The sequence below is a fragment of the Melopsittacus undulatus genome, chromosome 2 (assembly GCF_012275295.1).
Source record: "Melopsittacus undulatus isolate bMelUnd1 chromosome 2, bMelUnd1.mat.Z, whole genome shotgun sequence".
Taxonomy (NCBI): domain Eukaryota; kingdom Metazoa; phylum Chordata; class Aves; order Psittaciformes; family Psittaculidae; genus Melopsittacus; species Melopsittacus undulatus.
The window spans coordinates 40229921-40249959 of record NC_047528.1 but is presented as its reverse complement, the minus strand read 5'-3'; the positions used below and the strand labels follow the sequence as shown (position 1 = coordinate 40249959).

Here is a 20039-nt window from a genome sequence, read left to right as displayed (position 1 = left end):
ATAATATTCTAATGTGATTGCATATTGCTTTCTGTCTGATTAAAGCAGCTGTATATCAGAAATATGACTGTCTGCAATTTCAGAAAAGAGGTAAATCATGTGCTACTCAATTAAATAGACTTATCAATTTAAATATAGGTAAGCATAGTGGGAAATTTTTACTTCAGGAGGTCTTCAAAGACCTCCTTCTATTTGCATGGAAGTTGGGCTCAATTCTATCACCTAAGCATAGGTGTGTAGGACCACTTTAGGTGTTCCAGCGTATGTTTCTTGGATTTAATCTGTGCTCTAGAAAAGCAAGATTCTCCCATGAGCCCTGTGTCAAAACTGAGCCCACCAGCCAAACTGGTGACACATTCGTGAAAATGTATTTAAGAAAGGGCAGAAAACTCTGGACAGACAGCGAGGGAGTTAAAGAGTAAGAAACAGCAATGGGAAAACCAAGCTCAGAGGAGGAGGGGATGCTCCATGCTGCTGAAGCAAATATTCACACTGCAGCTTGTTGAAGAGACCAGAGTGGAGCAGATGGATGCTCCCGAAGGAATCACAGCCTGTGGGGAGCCCCTGCCAGAACAGGGGAAATTGTGAGGAAGAATGAGCAACAGAGTGATGGTTATGAACTGAACCCACTTGGATCCTGGCAAGGGAAAGGGAAGTTGAGATCTGTGAGAGGGGGAAGAAAGGTGTTGTTATAATGCTTATCTTGTTGTTTCCTACTACTCAAAGTAATGGTTCCATTTTTATTTTAATTGGCAACAAAATAAGTTAATTGAGAGGATAACTGTATGATACAGCTATTTGTTTCTTTTTTGTAAGCCAAAATTCCTTTCAGTTCTGTAAGTCATACTAGTTTACCCAGTCCAAAGCTGTTCTAAAAAGTCCATTTCTTTTGTCTTATCCTATTGTAATTAGGATAATGAAGTGTAGGGACTAAGATAATCTACACATTTCAGATGTTTTTTCATTTCACAGATATTGAACTCTTTGATATTTTCTCATTATGTATTGGGGGATAAATGGAATTTACAGCTGAACTATTTCATTTTCTGTGAATTCAAATTGCCATTTCAGTCCCTGTACCAGATAAAGATGCTTTCATATTTTAACTCCAAATTCAGCTGCAGTTTCTGTTAAATGCAAATTAATACTTCAACATCTCTGGTGGTGCTTTACACTGAGGTTAGCTATGTGGGATTTCTTTGTCTCTGGTTATCTTGGAATGTTAGTCTTCAATACCTTCTTGTAGCACGCGTCTAATGCAATATCTGCTGGTGGATCAGGTTTCTTGTTAAGTGTCTGAGAGTTTCATAAGGGAAGTCATCAACCTCTAAAAGTTGGACTCGATGATCTTAAAGGTCTTTTCTAACCTCAGTGATTCTTTGATTCTATGAATTGTCCCAAGTCAGATCTGTTTTTCCCGTGATTGGAACCGGCAAGTGATCACCCTGCTTTTATCTGGACCCACAAGCTCTCTCATTCCTGTTCTTACTATTATCTCCCTCTATCCCAGTTAATGGCAGGAATCAGGCAGCTGGATGGGTTAGGGTTAGGGTTAGGGTTAGGCTGATTTACCACATCCAAAATTAAAATGCCAGTGTAGTTCTGGGGATTGCTGCAGTAGTGCTTTCCATAGGTATCAAGGATGAGACTGCATCTGGTTTGATGCCTTCTGTCACTCTCCTAAAAAGCTTTGCATTCTCAAAAAACTGCCACATACTTCCATGCTCTGCTTTAGGGCACCAAACACATCTTCAGCTTCACATAATGCATTATTTACCACATAGTTTTCACATTACTTAATGACTTTTTCAACTGAAATACATCCCCCCAAAATAAAAAATTACATCTTACGGCTATAGGCAAAAGTACATGGGGCTCAGAGGAGAACCATGATTAAGTACTCTTCAGAGAAGATGTGGCCAGTCTTTTCTAGATGGGACTGGAGTTAAGCAAAGTAGATACAAGGCACTCTATTCTATTATTCTACATCTATCCTATTATTCTGGACACCAAGGGTGACTGCCAGAAAGGCATTTTAAAGTAGACACATAGTTTAGCAAAAAAAGAATAAACATTTCACCAATGAACAGAGCAGAGATGATGAGAAAGTGAGAAGGAGTAGTATTTATTATGACAGACAGTGAGAAAAGACACTAAGTACATGGAAACCTATAGAGCAGTGTGCCACATATATCACATTCCAAACCATAATCCTAAAGAAAGTTATGTTGAATGGTGTTATGACCCAGCAAAAGAGAGCATTGAAGGCAAAGACGATTCTGCAGCTGCCTTTAAGCTGTTACAGACAAAACACCAGAATACAGTTAATTTCTTTATGATGGATGACTTCAATATTGAATTAAAATGTGAAAAATATGGAAAAGAGAAAGTGCAAAGGGAAAACTGGGATGAGGAATCATCAGCTAAAATGATGACTAGCCAAAACACATTTGGTGTCTGATATACTGTTCTCCAAATTTTCACAGAAAAAAAAAAAAAGTCAAATTTTTCAGACAGAAAAATAAAAGTTTGGTCACCTGCACATCATATGAAGACAAGTCGTGTGGCTTCAATGCAACAGTGTGCCAGGAAGCAGCTGTCAGTGAGGACTACAACCATTGCTCCGCAAAACTTAAAACAAAAAAAGATACCCTCTGATTAGGAAGTGGCAAAGATCAACAGTACAAAACTGAAAACAAAAGGGTAGTATGAGGAACTCCAACCTGATCCTGAGAATAGGTTTACTCTGGTATATCAGGCAAAGGACACTATATTGAAAGAAAAAAGGGAAGTGCACAGACACAATATGATTCAGTTCAGTCACAACTGGGTATCAGTGTACTCACGGCAGGAATGGAAATAGAGTGCCTCAGTGAGAAAAGAACATCTAAAGAGATAAGAAATACCTGATATGCTCTGATATTCTGTGAAAGCACATAGCATTTTTGAGCAAACAATGTCTAAAGTGGGACAATCAAAAGAAAAGGAGGAAAATTCTCATTGCTGAAAGAGAAGAGATAGGGAGATTCTTTAAAAGAAATCATTAACAGCATTTACTTATCTCAACCACAGTTTTATATGTAATATTTGAAACCACATGACTGATCCCACCCCTAACAGGATTTCAGGAAAAATTATGAAGAAGCTGAAAACAAAAAAACAGCAGAATATAAAATCACAGCAGAAATACTAGAAGTATTTGACTCACCTCTCTGATGAAACTGATAAATGTGCTTAATGAAATCTAGGAAGGCAGAGAGGAAAAGCCTTTCTGAATAATAGAAATAAGGAAGCATGAGTTGGATACTGTGAAAGGGTGATCTCAGTTACTTCAACAACTGGAGACAATTTGTGCTGCTCTTCATCACAGCAAAAATCATTTCCTGTGTGATACAACACATCATTAGGTATACACAACTTATAAAAGCAGACAAACTCCATTTGATAAATGAAAGAGTAGGTCAAATATTTTTCCCTTTAACTGGATTCTTGGTCCTCGGAATGAGTCAACATTACTTCCAGGAAAAGTCACTGCTATCCACAAAAAAAAAATGTACAGAAGAACTTACCAAAAAAAAAAAAAAATCAGCTAAACCTAAACAAACTCTCCTGAAATTCTTATGGCAAAAGGTAACAACATATTGGTAGGCGAAACCACCAGAGAAAGAAAAAAATCCAGCTAACTAGGTATTTCTGATTAAACAAGTTATTTTAATCTCCTAAACTGATACCTTAATTCTGAAGTTTCACAGTCGAGCTTCTACATTCTTAAAATACTCTTGTATTACATTCTGATATGTAAGGGAAAATAATAGTGAAGTAAAGAACGAACATGCAAAGGATTACAGGGATATTTTATAAAGCATCCTGGAATCAGCTTTCTTAAAACTCTTAATTCCTTTTTGTGTTCACGAAGACTACATTTCTATATACAATTTTTCCATTGTATATTTTCTATTAACTCTTCACTTACATAGTAGCTGTATCTGTAAGAACAATATTTGTTTACAGAAGGCTAATAATCCTCTTGCCATAGTGGACTACCCTGACCCTAGAAATCCAAGTGGAAGGATGAGAAGCAGAACAGTGTAGACTCAGTCAGCAAACTCTACTGGTTTCTCAGAGGAGAAGAATTATCTTAATCTCCATAAAGTTACCTAAAAATACAGCTCCATTGAATTTTTATAACTTCAACCTCAAACAATACCCACAGTATTTAAAAGATATAACATAAATATGTAATTGTATTACAAAATAAAAGTGCAATAACTATATGATTTCGATCACTTTCTGATAAATACATCAAAAAGGTAGATAATGACCTGTTCAGATCCACGTTTTGTAGCTAATAAATCAACATGCCAAAACACTATCCATATAACCCGAAACAGCATTTCTATGTTGTATTACCCAACATTCATCACTTTGACTTCAATAATTTTTGTGTTTGCTGAATACCACTACAAAAGATTGGTGGCTATAACTCAAATTAGAGTGCTAAGAATACTCTGAAACAATACATTTGAGAATCTGAAATGGTTCTGACATTAAAATATGTTGCTAGAAGGCTCTTTTTCACCAATGAAATTACTAAAGAATAGTCACGTACTTAAAAACAAGCTTATGGACAATGCATTAAGGATCAATGTTTAGACACTGTGACAATACATGTGAAGCTGAATGTAAATTTGAAAAAAAAAACCCACTTCCTTTTTATATATTATAGATTAGATTGTATATTATTGAATATATATAGATTGTATTGTATATTGTATGGTGATTGCTGTATGTTGTATATTTATATGCAAATATTATATTTATAAATAAAGATGTGTGTGAAATCTGCAGGGTTTTTTTTGTAACATGCATATGTCCTAAATATCTAAGTAAAATAAAGTTGATTGATGGAATTCTCAGAGGTACCATAAACTACAGAAGGCATCTTGCATTGAGTAGGCTTTATCACATAAAGCTTTGCTCTTATTTTGTCTGGATATGTAGACTGCTTATTCTCAAACTGTTGAGCCTTTAGCAGGAAATGGACAATACTGGGGAAGTATTCTAAAGGGAATACTATATATTACTGAGTTTTGTGTAAGGATGAGATTGGCAGGACATCCTTCAAAGAACAAAAACATTGGCCCAGAAATATCTAGGTTTTAAAGAGAACTACAATTTCAGCAGGACCACTCTATTAAGGATGTGAAGTGAATGCACAATATAATACATTCAACTCAGACAGGCACTAGTATATTTGTGGACATCACCACCACAAATACAAAATGAAGAGTAGATTTAATTCTTAAAACCACATAACCAATGTCCAAATCCATATGATTGTACAAAACTTGTGACAGCTGAGAGACAATGAGAAGAAAAAAAGGTCCTAGAACTGGGTGAAAAATCCCATTACAAATACTTTGCAATGATTGACCAGTAAAATCAAAACAATTATCCAAGCCTTGAAAATGCATGCACTCCTGAATAATGTTATGCATCAATAGTCAATGGGTCTGCTCTCATGCGTAAAATTACTCAAGTGTATAAATTTTTCAGGATTGGGGCCAACCAACATAATGCTAGACAACAGAGCCCAAAGACAGTTGGCAGCCATTCAAGAAAAGTGCTGGGGGCAGCACTATCAAAGCTGCAGATAGCTGAGTAAAATTAACAAAACTATACAAATGAAAGATTAAAAAAGAATCCCAAACATATATTCTAGACATTGAACAATGCAACTTTGATTTTACAGTTTGTATGATGTTAAACTGGAAAGAATAGGTCAAGCCAATTACAGTAACAGGAAATAAGTCACATTTGATTTGTATACTACAGAATGCTCTAATAATTTTAAAGGGAAAAAAAAAAGAGGACAAAGTCATCAGAAAAAAATCATGTATTGAGATTTACCCTTGTTTTTTTCAAGTTACGTTTGATCATGACTGTTTAAAAATAGGTAGAAAAAGTTCAGTCAATGAGGAGCAAGTTAAAATACCAACATGATCACAGCAACTAAAAGATAGCACAGTAAAGAACAAAATGTGTACAGAGAAAGTTATGATTGATGAAATTAGAAGATTATATTATAAACAAAAAAATTGGGTACCTGAATTAAAAGGAAAATTTGACATACGTTATAGTCCACTTGTGACAGAGGCCTGTCTCAGGTCACTTAGGACTTTTTTAACATCAGCTTAGGTCTTATAGCTTAGGCTTTCTGAATTTCTGCACTGAAAATGCATACTTCTTTTCATTGACTGTATAAGGAGACTAGAGTCCTATCTATGACACATAAACAAAGCATCTAAAGATAGGTTGTGTGAGTAGTGTCTGGAGGCAGCTGAGGGGCTGTCAGCCTCTAGCTGGCAAGGAAAATCTAAAATAAGAAAACCTAAGGGGAGGGGAATGTAATGCTTAAAAAGTGTTGCTTTTCCAGAATTAAATCTATTACATATCTTCAAAGAAGTCATATAAAAGGATCAGGAAGGCTCAATACAATAAATTATAGGGATCTAGGTTGTATGTTTGACACAGGAAAGATGTCCAGCAAAAGGAAAAAATAACCTCAGAAATTTGTCCTGTGGTTAGCTGAAGAGTTGGACAGTGCCAAAAAAGACTTTAAGGAGACCTGCCCCAAAGTTACTTTCACATTTCAGGGTGGTCATTCAAATATCACCATGGACTTCCATTAAAGATTCAAAGACTAAGCAGTGTAAGAAGTTGAGATACTACAGTATAAACATGGTTTATGTCAGGGGAAAACAATTGCCATGAGGATTTGACCTGTGAAGGACATTCCCATAGGATGGCAGCACCTACAAGCATTTCCACATTAAGTTAGGATCCTCACTTTTGTCCTCTGAATTGCTTTAATTTTGGCTGTGAGAGAAGGCAGAGTGAATACCCTGCTATATGTCAGACCTGATTCACAGGGTAAGCAACAGGATGTGAAGAGGGCATATCAAAAGTCCACAAAGCTCCATAATCTCAGTCATCCCCCAAACATTTATTTATGTAAATAGACTTGGAAGCATGCCCTAAAGAACAGAAAGTAGTGTAGGGAAATTACTGCTCTTAAAATGAGACTGGGATGTTCAATGTCATTTGACAGATTGCAGGAAAAGAGCTTACTGTTTCAGATATTCATTAAAACAAAAGATAGTGTTAATCTGACATTTACATGGGTCAAACCTTGGGATATGTCCCTCATATCAGTATTTCCAAGAGTGGGTAAAGAAAGGAACAAGCTTTCTCTGATCAGAACCTGTGACTAGGAAAGGTTTACATTCTCCTTTTCCTTCAATGCTGCTTTTAAAAGATAGTCAGTCTTGATGTTATAACCTAGGAAGATGCACCCCTATTAATGATCTAGGCAAGAAAAAAAATCTCAAATGCCTTTAGCAATCCACAGGTTTTAAAACTTATTATCCTTAACTTTTCCACAGGTGACCAAACTCACACACACACACACACACACACACACTCACTCACACACTACCTCTCACCTCCTCCCATCTGCAGTCTTCACAGTCATATTTAGAAGCAGATTAGACCACATATTTACAACTTTACTTTCTAAACTATGGTTCAATCTAGGTTTTCGTAGTAACTCCAACATACACAGCAAATCAACTACTAGATTTATTTTCTGTCTCTCTGATTTTCTGGTAGAGATGAAAGGAGGCTAAATCATAATTCTGAAGGGTTTGACTGCTCCATGTTATAGTTCTTTACCTAGTAATGCAGGTTACTATGTGCAATGTCGTTGTTACTCCAAAACTACATGTATGTATAACTAACTAACTAGAACTGCAGGTCACCCTAATGGATTATAAAAGTGAGGCCTAGAAAATAATTAATAATGGGCAATGACCTACAACTAGTGTCAGATTCCCTGCCTCTCTCTGGACTGGTATTAGCTACCATTTTAAATTGAGGGGAGAATTCCCCAAACAATTGCAAATAGCCACTAGAGATTCCATGTACCAGCTAAGATGTGTCTGTGGGCATGCTAACAAAAGCAATTTCTTAGCAAGCAATATGCTAACCCCCTGGGTCTGTTAATGAATCTGCTTTGTGGTAAAATTTTGAGGACTACTTGCTACAGAGATTTTTTTTAAGCATGTTGCTTTCTGAATTCTCCTGTTTCCATAAAGTTCTTTCGACTGAAATTCCTATTTCATGAAATTCCTTCAGCTCAGTACACATTTAGCATTGGGACAGCTTTTTACAAAAATGTTAGCTGCTATCTGCAGTTGAAAGTATTATTTTCAGCTTTATTTTGAAGCAGGGGTTGTTTGTTTTTTTTTTCTTATTTTTTACACTGCTTTATATATACATAATATTTAGTCTGTAGTGTCCCTCTGGGAGCCAGACTGCTAAGAAATTGTTCTTTTCTGTTTTCTGTGACTGTTAAGCTCCAAATACTCCTCATTTACAGCCTCTCCCCTACAGAGGGCACCTTTGTCTTATTGGAATTGTTTCTGCAAAAGAGATAATCGGTGGTTATCAGAGACATAACTGAGCCTTAAAGCAAGATCAGACTTCTCACAGACACAAGGACCTTGTTTGCTTAGCCTTTTTAATTAACCAAGTTTTGTACTATAAGTCAGCAGCAAGCAATAACAATGTTACATTCTGTATTATTGTAGTCTCTACCAAGAAGTGAGGAGATGACCTGGAGATTACTAGAATTTATTTGAGATGAATTAAAAAGCCTAAGTTTGAGGTTATTTTCTTTCCATCAGTAGTTAAGGGTATTGTCATTAAACAATATTTCTGAGATGCATACTAAAAACATTGTCCATGGGAAAACAAGCTGTAGAGAGTCAACCATTTCTAAAAGAAATCTTTCTAACAGACCTCCAATTAGTAATTTCTATCTGAAAACTGTTCAAGTGGAAAGAAGGAAGATTTTATTCTCCTTTGTAGGGTTAGACTATCAAAACTGACCCTAAAATTCTTATTTGGGAAAAGTATCAACTGACTGCAAGACTGAGCCAAAAAGTAATTTTCTTCCAGATTTTTGGTGTGCTATTACTTATGAATTGTCAAGTATATCTTTCATAGCATCTGCTGGTTCTGAATAGAACTAGCAATACTTTTCTTTTTAGTGTTGTTTTTCAGCTTAATCTGTAACACAGTCTTCCTTTACAGGCCATTTCACTAATGTGTTAAGGCAGATGCAAACATCATTGATTTGTAAATGGCAAAGTGGAAATTCTAAAGAATAATCTTCACTCTGTCATTTTATATCTGTCTGGGTATTCAAAACAAGCTACAGCTGTAAAAAGAAGTGCAAGACATTGTATTTATGTGACTCCCAAACAGGCCAGTACTATGTTAGTTCATATTAACTGAGGGAAAACACACTATGCATCAGTCCTTTTGCATAGTGCTTTTTTTCTTTTTTTTATGGTGCTCCTATCAATAAAAGTTACAAATAGCCTTATAAATTCAGCAGCAGGCAACCTGTTGCAAGAAGACTCTAACTTCCCTGGGCTGTTTTCTGGAACTAATGTTGACTGTAAAGAATCTAACACAAAACCCAGCAAGGAATGTGCCCAGCCTTCCTTAACATTTTTCTAGAAGTCTCTCATAGAAAATGCATTCATGTTTACATTTTCAGCTTCAAATACCCAGCACAAAAGCATGAGAGCACAAAAAAAAAGCCCCTGAATCTGTAGTCTAGGCTGCTAGATTAATTAAGTAGGCCCTGTATTAGTGAGTAATACTCTAATGCCATTGGAAAATTGTTTTCGGGAGTATTTTAGCAAGCTCCTCCTGTATTATAATTTTATTTTGGTTTTGTTTTCTAATTATAGGCCAAGGCTGAATTCCTCAGTAATTAAGGAAATTTTTTCCTTTTTTTTTTTTTTTTTAAAGATTTAATTTCTAGAAGTCAACAGGAATGTTGCCCACATAAAGATTGCAAGATTAAGAGTTTGTACCTATAAAAGTGCCAGTGTGGAGATATGTTTCAATACAGTTACTGTTACACAGAACAGTTAAAGCTACATATGCACTAGTAAATTAAACAGTGCCAGCAATGTTCTCAGGTATTGGAATATGATGGTCTATACTGTAAAACTGTTCAAATGGCCCCAGCACACTTTGAACATCCTAAAAACCTATTCCAGGTGCAGTTTGAGGGAGAGGGAGGCTGCATATCTCAGAGACCCTTCCTAGCTTGCAGGCTGCTGCCACTACCTCCTTTTGAACAGGAGAAGAGTTTACAAATACGCCTATGTGCTAGTTGGCTTTATTGCATAGGAACATTCTCAGGCATTTAATTTGCTGGTATAAATATAGCCTCTGAATCTGTATTTACTGCAGCTATTATACATCCCTGTATTTAAAAGTATTCAGCTATCGGCCCTTACTTGTAAACTATGCACTGAGTTCTAAGTTTTCACAAGTAGGAAACAAAACACTCAAGAGAACATTTTCTCAATTATATATACTGCTATATGCATTATTTTTCCATGTAATTGTTTCAGCTTGATAGTAAAAAATAAAACTTAGAGCTGTTAAGAAAATGTTTGTTTTGAATATAGCTTTATGGTTGTAGATAAAGCAGTTTAAAACAGAAAGTAAAAGCCAAGGAATAGCATTTTAGAAGTATCTAAGCTACTTAGGATTCCCACTTTCGAAACAGGACAATTTTAACAGTGGAGAACAGAAGAACTCCATTACCAGCATGAGGTACTCCACAACACTGATAATGAAGACACTGTAAAGCACAACAGCCCTTAAATTTTTTTCTCAGCAAGGCGGCACAAATGAAAGAGTCTACTTGGAGGTCTTCCTCCTGGTGTAGTGTACCAGTCAATTTTCCAAGAACGAACCAGGGAAACCTTCACCATTGCAGACCTCATATTTGACTGCACATGTTCACTACTACCATGTGGTAATTCTGGCTTAGTTCTCTTGTCCTGTGGTAATGCAGAAGGTGGATGTGTGAAAACAGGTTTCCCACCCTGAAAGTGACCTGCCTAACTGGTTATTAGCTGTACCACAGAATGCAAATATCAACACAGAAGCAAAGAGCCTCATTTGAGCTTTATCTTCTTTGACGCCTCACTTGTGTCAATGTTGTGATCCCAGCCAAAGACTGTGTTTCGTGATGGATTCTCTCTTCAAAAAAAACCTCCCAGCAACACTGAGATATGTGCTTCTATCTATATGCCCAACAAAGGAAACCTACATACTTGGTGAATTATGTCAACATGAGCTTATGCACTAAAGGATATAGGCACCTACTCAGTCATGCAACATTTGGTAGAATGAGTATGGCACCTCAAATTTTTGTGGATCTTAGTTGTTCTATTGTTCCTCATATGTGAAAATAGAATAATCCTCAACTGCCTGAGAGTGATTGTCAGGCTGAGGGGTGTAATTAAGCAAAAGTACAATTAAAACTCTTTCTAACTAGCTAGATTAAAGCAACTTAGATGGTGATACTTCATTTTTCTTGCTTTGAAGTTTCCATTTTAAGTTTATACTCACATGTTCAGGAGAATAAACTTCATTAAAAACAACTTCCTAGTATATACCTTAGACTCAATATTTTGAATGGATAAAATTATATTACTTTAATTCACCTCCTTTTATATATTTACAATTTTCTTAAATTCATTTCTTACCTAAATGCATTCACTGCTTTTCCCCTAATTTTTGCATTGCTTTTCAAAATATAAGAATCAAATGAGTTTTTCTTTCATTTTTCTTGTTAGTACATCTGTGACTCAGCTTCTTGGTTTCCATTGTCAAGTACCTACTCACAGATCTACATCTGTGCCTAAAACTAAGAATTTATTGAGGATTTGCTGTCTTCATAAGTCTATTTTTATTAGATAAATATTCCAAGAACTTATTGTTTATAAGCACTCAAATACATAAGCTTAAAGTCCTGTATTCATCCAGTAAAATTCAATTGCATGTAAATAACTGAGCATTGGAGAGTAACAAACACCAGTGAAGTTATATTATTTATAAATTCAAACAAATAGTCATAATGAAGGTTTTTTGCCATTATCCATAATAACCAACAGTGTATATTTTAAAGGAATTTATTTTGGCCATACTACCCTTATTGCACCTATCATGAAGATACAGGAACTTTTTTTTTAATGTTTAATATCTATGCTAAGTATTATCTTGTTTTAAAATAAATGTCTTTTGGGGAAATGTGAAAATAGAGAAAATCAGGATTTCCTGCAAGTTATTTTCAGCTCCTTTGGTATTAAGTGCTTTCTGTATTTACGGGATTGTATGACAAATTTCTGGCATAGAGAACCATTTGAGCATACATTTTAGTGCTTATTATTGATGAAGAAATGCACAGCAGCAATAAAGGAAAAAAGAAAGAATGTGACTGTCAAGTAGAGAGACCCGCCTTTCATCATCCACCTGATGATTTTAGACATTGAACCCAAGGTATCTGAGAACATATTTAGAGTTTCCCTTCTTGGCTAAACAAGGTCTTAATATTTCAGGAAGTTTATACAGTGTGAACCAATGGTCTACTGAAAGCTTTAAAAAAGACAGAGTTTGAAGATGATAGTTAGTCCATTGACACCTACTTGTGACCAGGTGTATGAGATAGAATTCAAAGCAGCCTCTTACAGCTTTGGGAATCTTGCATGGCAAGTCGTAATATGCTGGACAGTATTGTAAGTGCTTGGATCTAACTCGGAACATTATCCAGTATGCCAACGAAAAATAAGTAAATACTCAAGACATTCACTATGAAAGTGTATCTTGAGCTTACCTACTTGGATCTTCTACCCAGACAGGAGAACTGTGTGTCACCATCTTTGCAAAGTCCATCCTCATCTCCAAAGCAAGGAGAACAGAGTTTCCAAGAAAACCTCAATGCTGCCCATTAACAATCTCTGCACATGATGTATGTAAATAATAATAATAAAAAACAACTAAAAAAAAAACGCGACACAATTTCCCACACATCCCTCCCCCCCAAAAAAACCCCTCAAACACAAACCCCAAATACCTGAGAAAAGAAAGGGGCCTAATGGCGATATCTCACAGATCTTCTGTAGCTTTGCATTTCAGGGGGGGTGTCTAAAACTCAGAAATGTATCTAGCACTGTTCATGTTTCCTACCAAGTCTTAACAGACAGACAGCCACTCCAATTCTTTTCACAATGACAGTGTTAAGATGCTGCATATGGAAAACTAGCTCCCTTCACACACCTCCTCAAACACAGCAGGGTTAGTGAGGTGGCAAGAAGGGAAGGGAAAAGACAAGTTTTCCATTTCTGGCTTTTTCTAATCTTTCACTTAGACAATAAAGAAACAACAAACGCCCACTTCATTCAAAGATGTGCTTAAACCTCATTTTGTCCGTATCACGTTCCCCAGCACGGCAGAGCGCTTCCTTCCCCCCGAAGGACGCTTCTCCCCTGGCCGGCCCGAGCGTTCCGGAGGTGAGAGGGGGGAAAGCAGAAGGGTGGGGAGGGAAGCGGAGAGGCGCGGAAGGGAGCGCTGGCCCTGAAGCCCGGAGCCCCCCACACCCCAGCCGCGCTCACTAGTGGGCGCTGCAATTTCTAATGAGTTTCTCTATAAGCAGCGCTCTTCTACATCGCATACTCCCGGGAATGGGTGGATGGGGATGTGTGTGTGTGCAGGAACTATTGCTTCCATATAAACGACTACGCCTGTGTGTGCAGTCTACAGGCAGCTGTCAGTTATGCCGCTTTGCTTTTCTGGAGCTGAGCTGGGAGAGGTCACTAGACAAGCAAGCACCAGGCAAGCAGGCAAATTACTGTTGTTTTTTTTTTTGTTGTTGGTTTTTTGTATTTTTTTTTAAGCCGGCCCTGGCAAAGCAGCACCCCCCTGAGCTCAGGGCTCAGAGGTAACGGTGTCGCTCCAGTTATACTACACCAAATATCCACGAAGTCCCCAAGAAGCACAGCTGAAAATCTGTCGGAAGAGCTGTACATGCCACGTTAAATTTGAGCTGCTTTTGATGTGGCTGGCAACGTAATTTTGCTTTGGCTAGGCTGGGTGTGGGGCACTTATCCAAAAAGATCTCCTCCACTTGCATGTTTCTGTATTGCTGTTTAACAATAAAAGGATCTCTCAAAGAAGGGATCTCTGTGGTACTATTGCAAGAGACATGCAAAAAATACCCAGCAACCTCGGCACTTAGCAACTTTCAGACTTTGTTCCTCTGCTTTCCTAACTAAATACAGCAGACAGAAATGGGAGATAACGCTCCCATGCAAATGAAGACAACAGTTGCTCGCCCACTCTCCGCTTTGGCTAGTGGAAGACACACTGGTTTCCCTAAAGCAGCTTTTTTTTAGCTCCTTTTTTGTCCTTTCTTTCCCCGGGTAGCCTCCTGCCTGCAAAGCGCCAGTGCATTGTCCCCTGACAGCTGATGCTTATCGCGCCGGGGGAGGGGGGGAGAGTATTGTGTTTCAGCTCGTGGCACTGGAAAACCTCGCAACTTTCTTTTGAAGTTAAATGGCTTCATTTGGTTTCCAGGTCTGAATAACTCTCCGAACTACAATGACCCAAAAGCCGACCCATTTACAGCGCCCGTCCAACCAACCTGTTCCTCCCTCAGTCGGAGCTTTGGCCAAGAAGGTGGGGGGAAGCTCCTCGACGAGCCTAACTTGCACCGTAATTAAATTGTATTTTATCCTATCGAGGCGTTAAAAATATCGAGCAAAATACAAGTTTCAGTAATTTGTTTGTATTCTTACCTGTAGGAGCTGGAAATTAACAGCCCCGCTTAGTTTACTGTTCAGCCTGGAGAGCGAGAGATTGCTTTGCAAACATTACAGTTATTATGTCTGCAGTTGGTACTCTTTGTATAAATTATTGATCAGCCATCTTATTTTTCTTTCTGCTTAATGGATATTATAGCATAGCCGTTTACACGCTATAGTTAAGGTTGTGTCAGCACTTCCATTTATAACATCCCCCTCTTGCCGAGAGTTTATAACTCGCAATAAAATTCCGCTCTGGGCTGAAACTTTTCAAGCAAGAGCTCGGACTTTTAAAGGTCTTTCACCTCCCCCTCAAAGAACAATTAAAAATATGTTTGTCTGCCTTTTCTGTTGTTGTTGTTGAAATATGGGACTAATCAAGGTTAACACCCCACCCACCAGTGTTTTTCATTCACTGAAGTGACTTGAGGAGGAAAAGGCTGCGTCTCGCAAGCTGTCAGCTCGTACAGAAGAAAAACCCAGTGTGCATTTTTAAAATATATTTATTATTATTAAAGGAAACAATTAGTGCTGGAGCAGCTGCCGAGCCGGCGCCCTCCGCCCCGATCCAGGGCCCCGGCGCCGGGGGATTGGCCAGCCCGGCGGGGACGGACGGACGGACGGATTTACGGAAGGACGGATGATGCCGCGGTCCCCCCGAGGCTCCGGCAGAGATCGGGGCGCGTATCGGAAATCCAGATACATTTAAACACCGGGCAGGCTCTCCAGCGGCTGTATTTCGATCAGCCTGGGCTTAGAGACGGAGCGCCTGAGCAAACCAATTCTGTAAGGGGCGGGAGGGGGGGGCGCACGGGGAAGAGCATCTCAAAATAGCCCACCACTTTGACATAATTTAGTGGCAGGGGCTTTGCACTTCATAATTACTGCTCCGAGAGACGTTTTCTACCTGTTGGTAGGTGAATTAATACGTTGGACTAAAGATCTCTAGTGAGAGCTCGAGTGTAACTCAAACAGGGGTCCCCGCCTATTCCAGTCCTCACTTAATTCACGCAGGGAAGTTGGTGATCGCTTCCTCATCGCACCGCAGCCTGTTCTCTTGGCCGTCCGTCTTCAGGTGGATGTCAGCAGGCGGTGCCCAGCTCCTGCCCCATCCTCCATGCCTCTATCCATTCACCCATCCATTTCGTCCCCGCCCCCGCCCCAGCCAGCCCGAGCAAGGGAACCCGACCCCCGATCCACTTCACCGTTTGGCTCTTGAAGCTGCAACGTGATTGAGAGGCTCAAATCAACATAAGGGTTATTTTAGTTACTGACTTCGAAACGTATTTTCTGAAGTCAGAACGGTGACTTAAAGATAAAAAACCCAAACAAAACCAAACAACAACAAAACCCCCCAACAACTAAACCACGTAAATAATCAAGTCACTTAACTGGCGTTTGGTATTTGCAATTTGCATATATGCGCTTGTGCAGGGGTGTGTGTTTGTACGTGTGTGTGTGTGTGTGTGCGCGCGTGTGATGCAGGGAGGAGGGAGGGAAGGGGAGAGAAGGTTCCCAAGCCGTCGGGTACTGCATCTCTCAGCACGGCATGTCTTTGGTCAGAGCATCAGTGAGCATCACCGTAGAGAACTCCCATTTCTTGTCGGGATGAAGGGGCAGGATTGAAGGATCCGGGGGAGGGGGGGGGGGGAGAAGAGGGGAAGGGTGAGATGGCAAATCCTGCCCTTGTACTAGAGCGCTGATACCCTCGGAGCCAATGAGATGGCTCGCGGGAGTTAAGCCGGCGGAAGCTGCTCCAGCGCTGAAGGGATCCGGTCAATCTGAGCGTGTGCCAAGACCTCCGGTCCTGTGCTGGGGATGTGCAGCCCCTTCTCTCACCTCTCCAGCTGAGAGAGGCACATTACACAGTCAGCTCAGGTGATCATTTGCTCCTAGAGTCTCCTTTTTAAAGACTTCAAAAGTTATTTTGAATGGCTTCTAAAGTTTCTATCATTCCATTCTTCCACCAGTTGTTTTTTTTTGTGTTAAGCAGGCACCATATGTAAATACAAATTGCAGTAAACAGAATATGAAAGCAATCTTCTCGTGTATTATTTTGGACTTTTTATGATATATGGTGGACAGTGCAGAAGTGTGTGCTGTTGTTGAAGCTGTTTGTGCTCGATGTGCTAATGCACTGTTTGATTGAGTGAATTAGCAGTCATAACAATCTGGCAGAGTGGCCATAGAAGTGTGCTCAAATTGATTTGTGTTATGGCTGGACTGGAAAATCTAGTGTTAGTTGTTTTTTGCCCTGGGGCATTGTTTGTACCAAAGTCCACTTTTCATTTAATTTTCCAATAGATTTTTGAAAGACCGAAAGGTTTGTGATCAACATTTGCTGCACTTTATTATTATTCTTCAGCTATTGAAAATAACCTGTGAGTAATTTCAGGTTCCCCAAAAACTTGCATTCAATTAGAGTAAACATAATTAGCGTGACGTCGTGCTTGGAATGGTAAATCTCCCTTTGTCTCTATTAAGCATGTTATCTACTTGTCCTGTCACTGAAAGGAATCCAGTTTGTATTTGTATTGGACAAGGTCTGTGCTAGTTTGACTATAAAGCAACAATTAGAAAAACAGCACTGCAGTACCCAGTTTCTTATTACTGGTACAACACTTCCCATCAATCTCAACAGTATTCATGGCATTTTCAATGTTTAGTAAATATCTTGGTGGAGAAAAAAAAATAGCATCCCAATTCAGAGACTTACATTTCTATGAGCCTTTTTTCCTGAGTGATGCAGGGGGGGATTTGGTACGAGGTCCCTCCTCTTCTTCAGGCTTCCCTTCAAATAACAGATAGCTCCTGAAATGAGGATTGCTGCTTGAGACCCCAGAGATTAAAAGCAAACCAGAACTTACCTTCTCTTTGCCAGTACTTGCTCATTTCTTAGAATCTTCTGCTCAGCAGTCGTTTGCAAGAATTATCATGCAGCATGATTAAACCTAAACTATTACTGTATTGATCATATAGAAAGCTTTGTGAAATCATTTAGTTTCTTCTCTTCAGAAACTGGTGAACAAAACAGATCACTAGACAAGGATAAGTCAAAATACAAGATAGGTATTTTTTAGGAAAAGAAATTAAAAAGAAATGGGGGGGGGGGGGGGGGAAGGAAGGGGGGAAGTACCATGGATTAACTTAAAAGGCTAATACACTATTCATCCTTACCAGGTGCCTATCTTCCACATGCATCCCGTCCCCCGGTTCATTCCTTCACACACGTTCAGAAAAGAAATACTTTTCTGGTTTTCTGAATGAATTTAAACATTTAATTATCAATAATAAGTGATTGTGGTAGGGGAGCTGAGGTACTATCCTATCTCCTGTCGGTCAGGTATTCACATCCCTTAAAAAGCAACAGCTACAATGCATTTTCTAATTGCATTTTACCCTTTACAGCTGCCCTCAAATTTGTAATTTAATAAAACAGTGAACTCCGTATCAGTCTTTTTTTTAGAGCAATAAATTACAATCACTGTCAATACCTCTTACTGCTTTAACATACATTTTAATACAGCAAAATGGTTAAAAGAAAAAAAAAGGTAGACAGAGAAATACAGAGAATACCTGCCCTGAACATGAGCAGAACAGAAGACCTGCTTCAAACAATATTCCAGGAAAGAAATTAAAGACTTCTTAATTAGTGCAGCAATTAAGCATTCTTGGTCGCATTTTAATCAGCCCAGGCCCTATCAAAGGACAAACAGAACGATTTGCAGGTCTTTGAATTTTAAACAGTCTTATTGATTTCACCACCATAAGTCTTCACTTGACGAAGGGAGATTTTTCAAATATCAGTTACAGTAATTTGAGTTTTGCTGATATCAATTCAGGGAGACACAAAAACACCCAACAGTATCATTACATGAAAGGGTCAGCGAGTAAGAGAAATGCAATCTAAAAAAGTTTACACAGAGCAGCCTCAGGATTTGCTCATGCATTTCTGGGAGCATGTGAGTGTATGTGTGAGTTCAAATAAATTCAGTCACTCCCCATAATCATGAGAAACACTTACCAAGCCAGAAGCTTTGAGGGGTCTTGGATCTTTCCATAAATCTCTATGTTTCTAATCCCACTGTTGCACTGAAATGATCAAGGTTAACCCAAACCTGTGGTAGTGAACCCTTTCAAACTACTTTTTTTTTATATGGTTTTGAACCATGAGAATTATATATCCATGAGGTCACACAGCAAGAAGAAAAGCTGAAGGGCTGGTGTGCATCACACTGTAGTGAAGGTGGAGAACAAATGAAGTGGTAGGTTTCCTAATTCAGAGGTCTCTCAGATCTCCGAGTGGTAATATGACATGTGTCTGGCTCTGTCCTGATCTTCTCCAGGCTCTGCTCTGATCTTCTTCAGGTACTGTTATGATCTTCTCCAGGTGCCGGGGAAGGTGAGATGCAAATGGACAGTTGAGGCAAAGAAAACATGGACAGAGCTGGTTTCCTACAAATGGAAACAGAAAGATGCAGTGTATTCACAGTTTTAAATTACAAGTTTTATGCAACACTAGATCCCGCCACTGGAACTCAAGTTGAGCAAGCTTCTCCAGAGAAATGTTCTGAAAAAGCACCTAAAAACGATGGTAAGAAGTTTTCTCCACAATTATGGGTATGCGAGACTTCAAAAAAAAAATGCCACTTTGTATTTTCCTAGGTTTATTTGTAAATTTTAAATATTTAAAACTCTGCTAAACTTTCACCAGCAAAGCTCACCTTTGTCCTTTAGAAAACGTATTAGAACATGAATTCCCGTAAATTGAACTTTAAAGTAAAATAAGCAAGTAGATCATACAAGAACAGTTTACATCTGGTAATGTGGAAATTCCCCTGCACTGAATTACTACAGTTGAGATTATCCACTTTGTAGATGTGTCATCCCATGAGTCATACCTCACATAATAGTATACATAATAAAAAAGCAGCTATGGGCACATACATGCATCACAATTAATTAAACACACAGTGTGTATTTTCAAAGCAAGAGAACTACGCACACGCAGAACCCCACTTCTGCAGACTCTACCAATGTATCCGAACAGCCGCTTCTTTACCCCTTTAAACACGCAAAGTGCCCTCCACACAAGCAGAACCAAGCTCCGGGCTTCCCCAACCGACACCGGCGCCCCACTGGAGGGGGCAAACCACGAATTAGAGCAGCATCCCCAGCGCCAGCGGCGCGCAAGTACCGCGGACACGCGTGGGGCCCGACCACGCCAGGCGAAGCGAGGCGCGTCCTACCCTGCCTGCTGCGCCACTGCGCATGCGTGGGCAAGCGCAGCAGCTCACTTTG

At 39.0% G+C, this 20039-nt stretch overlaps 1 long non-coding RNA gene across 2 annotated transcripts; it reads right to left on the bottom strand.

Moving 5' to 3' along the window:
- Window positions 1-15934: 15934 nt before the first annotated feature.
- On the bottom strand, window positions 15935-20035 carry LOC117438969 (uncharacterized). 2 transcript variants are annotated; one of them, XR_004551117.1, is made up of 4 exons: window positions 19801-20035; window positions 18763-19193; window positions 17455-17549; window positions 15935-15959 (listed from the first exon to the last, which is right to left on the bottom strand). It is a non-coding gene; the product is annotated as an uncharacterized lncRNA (long non-coding RNA). The 2 variants fall into 2 exon arrangements; XR_004551116.1 differs by lacking the exon at window positions 19801-20035 and having other exon boundaries at window positions 18763-19600.
- Between the last annotated feature and the right edge of the window lie 4 nt (window positions 20036-20039).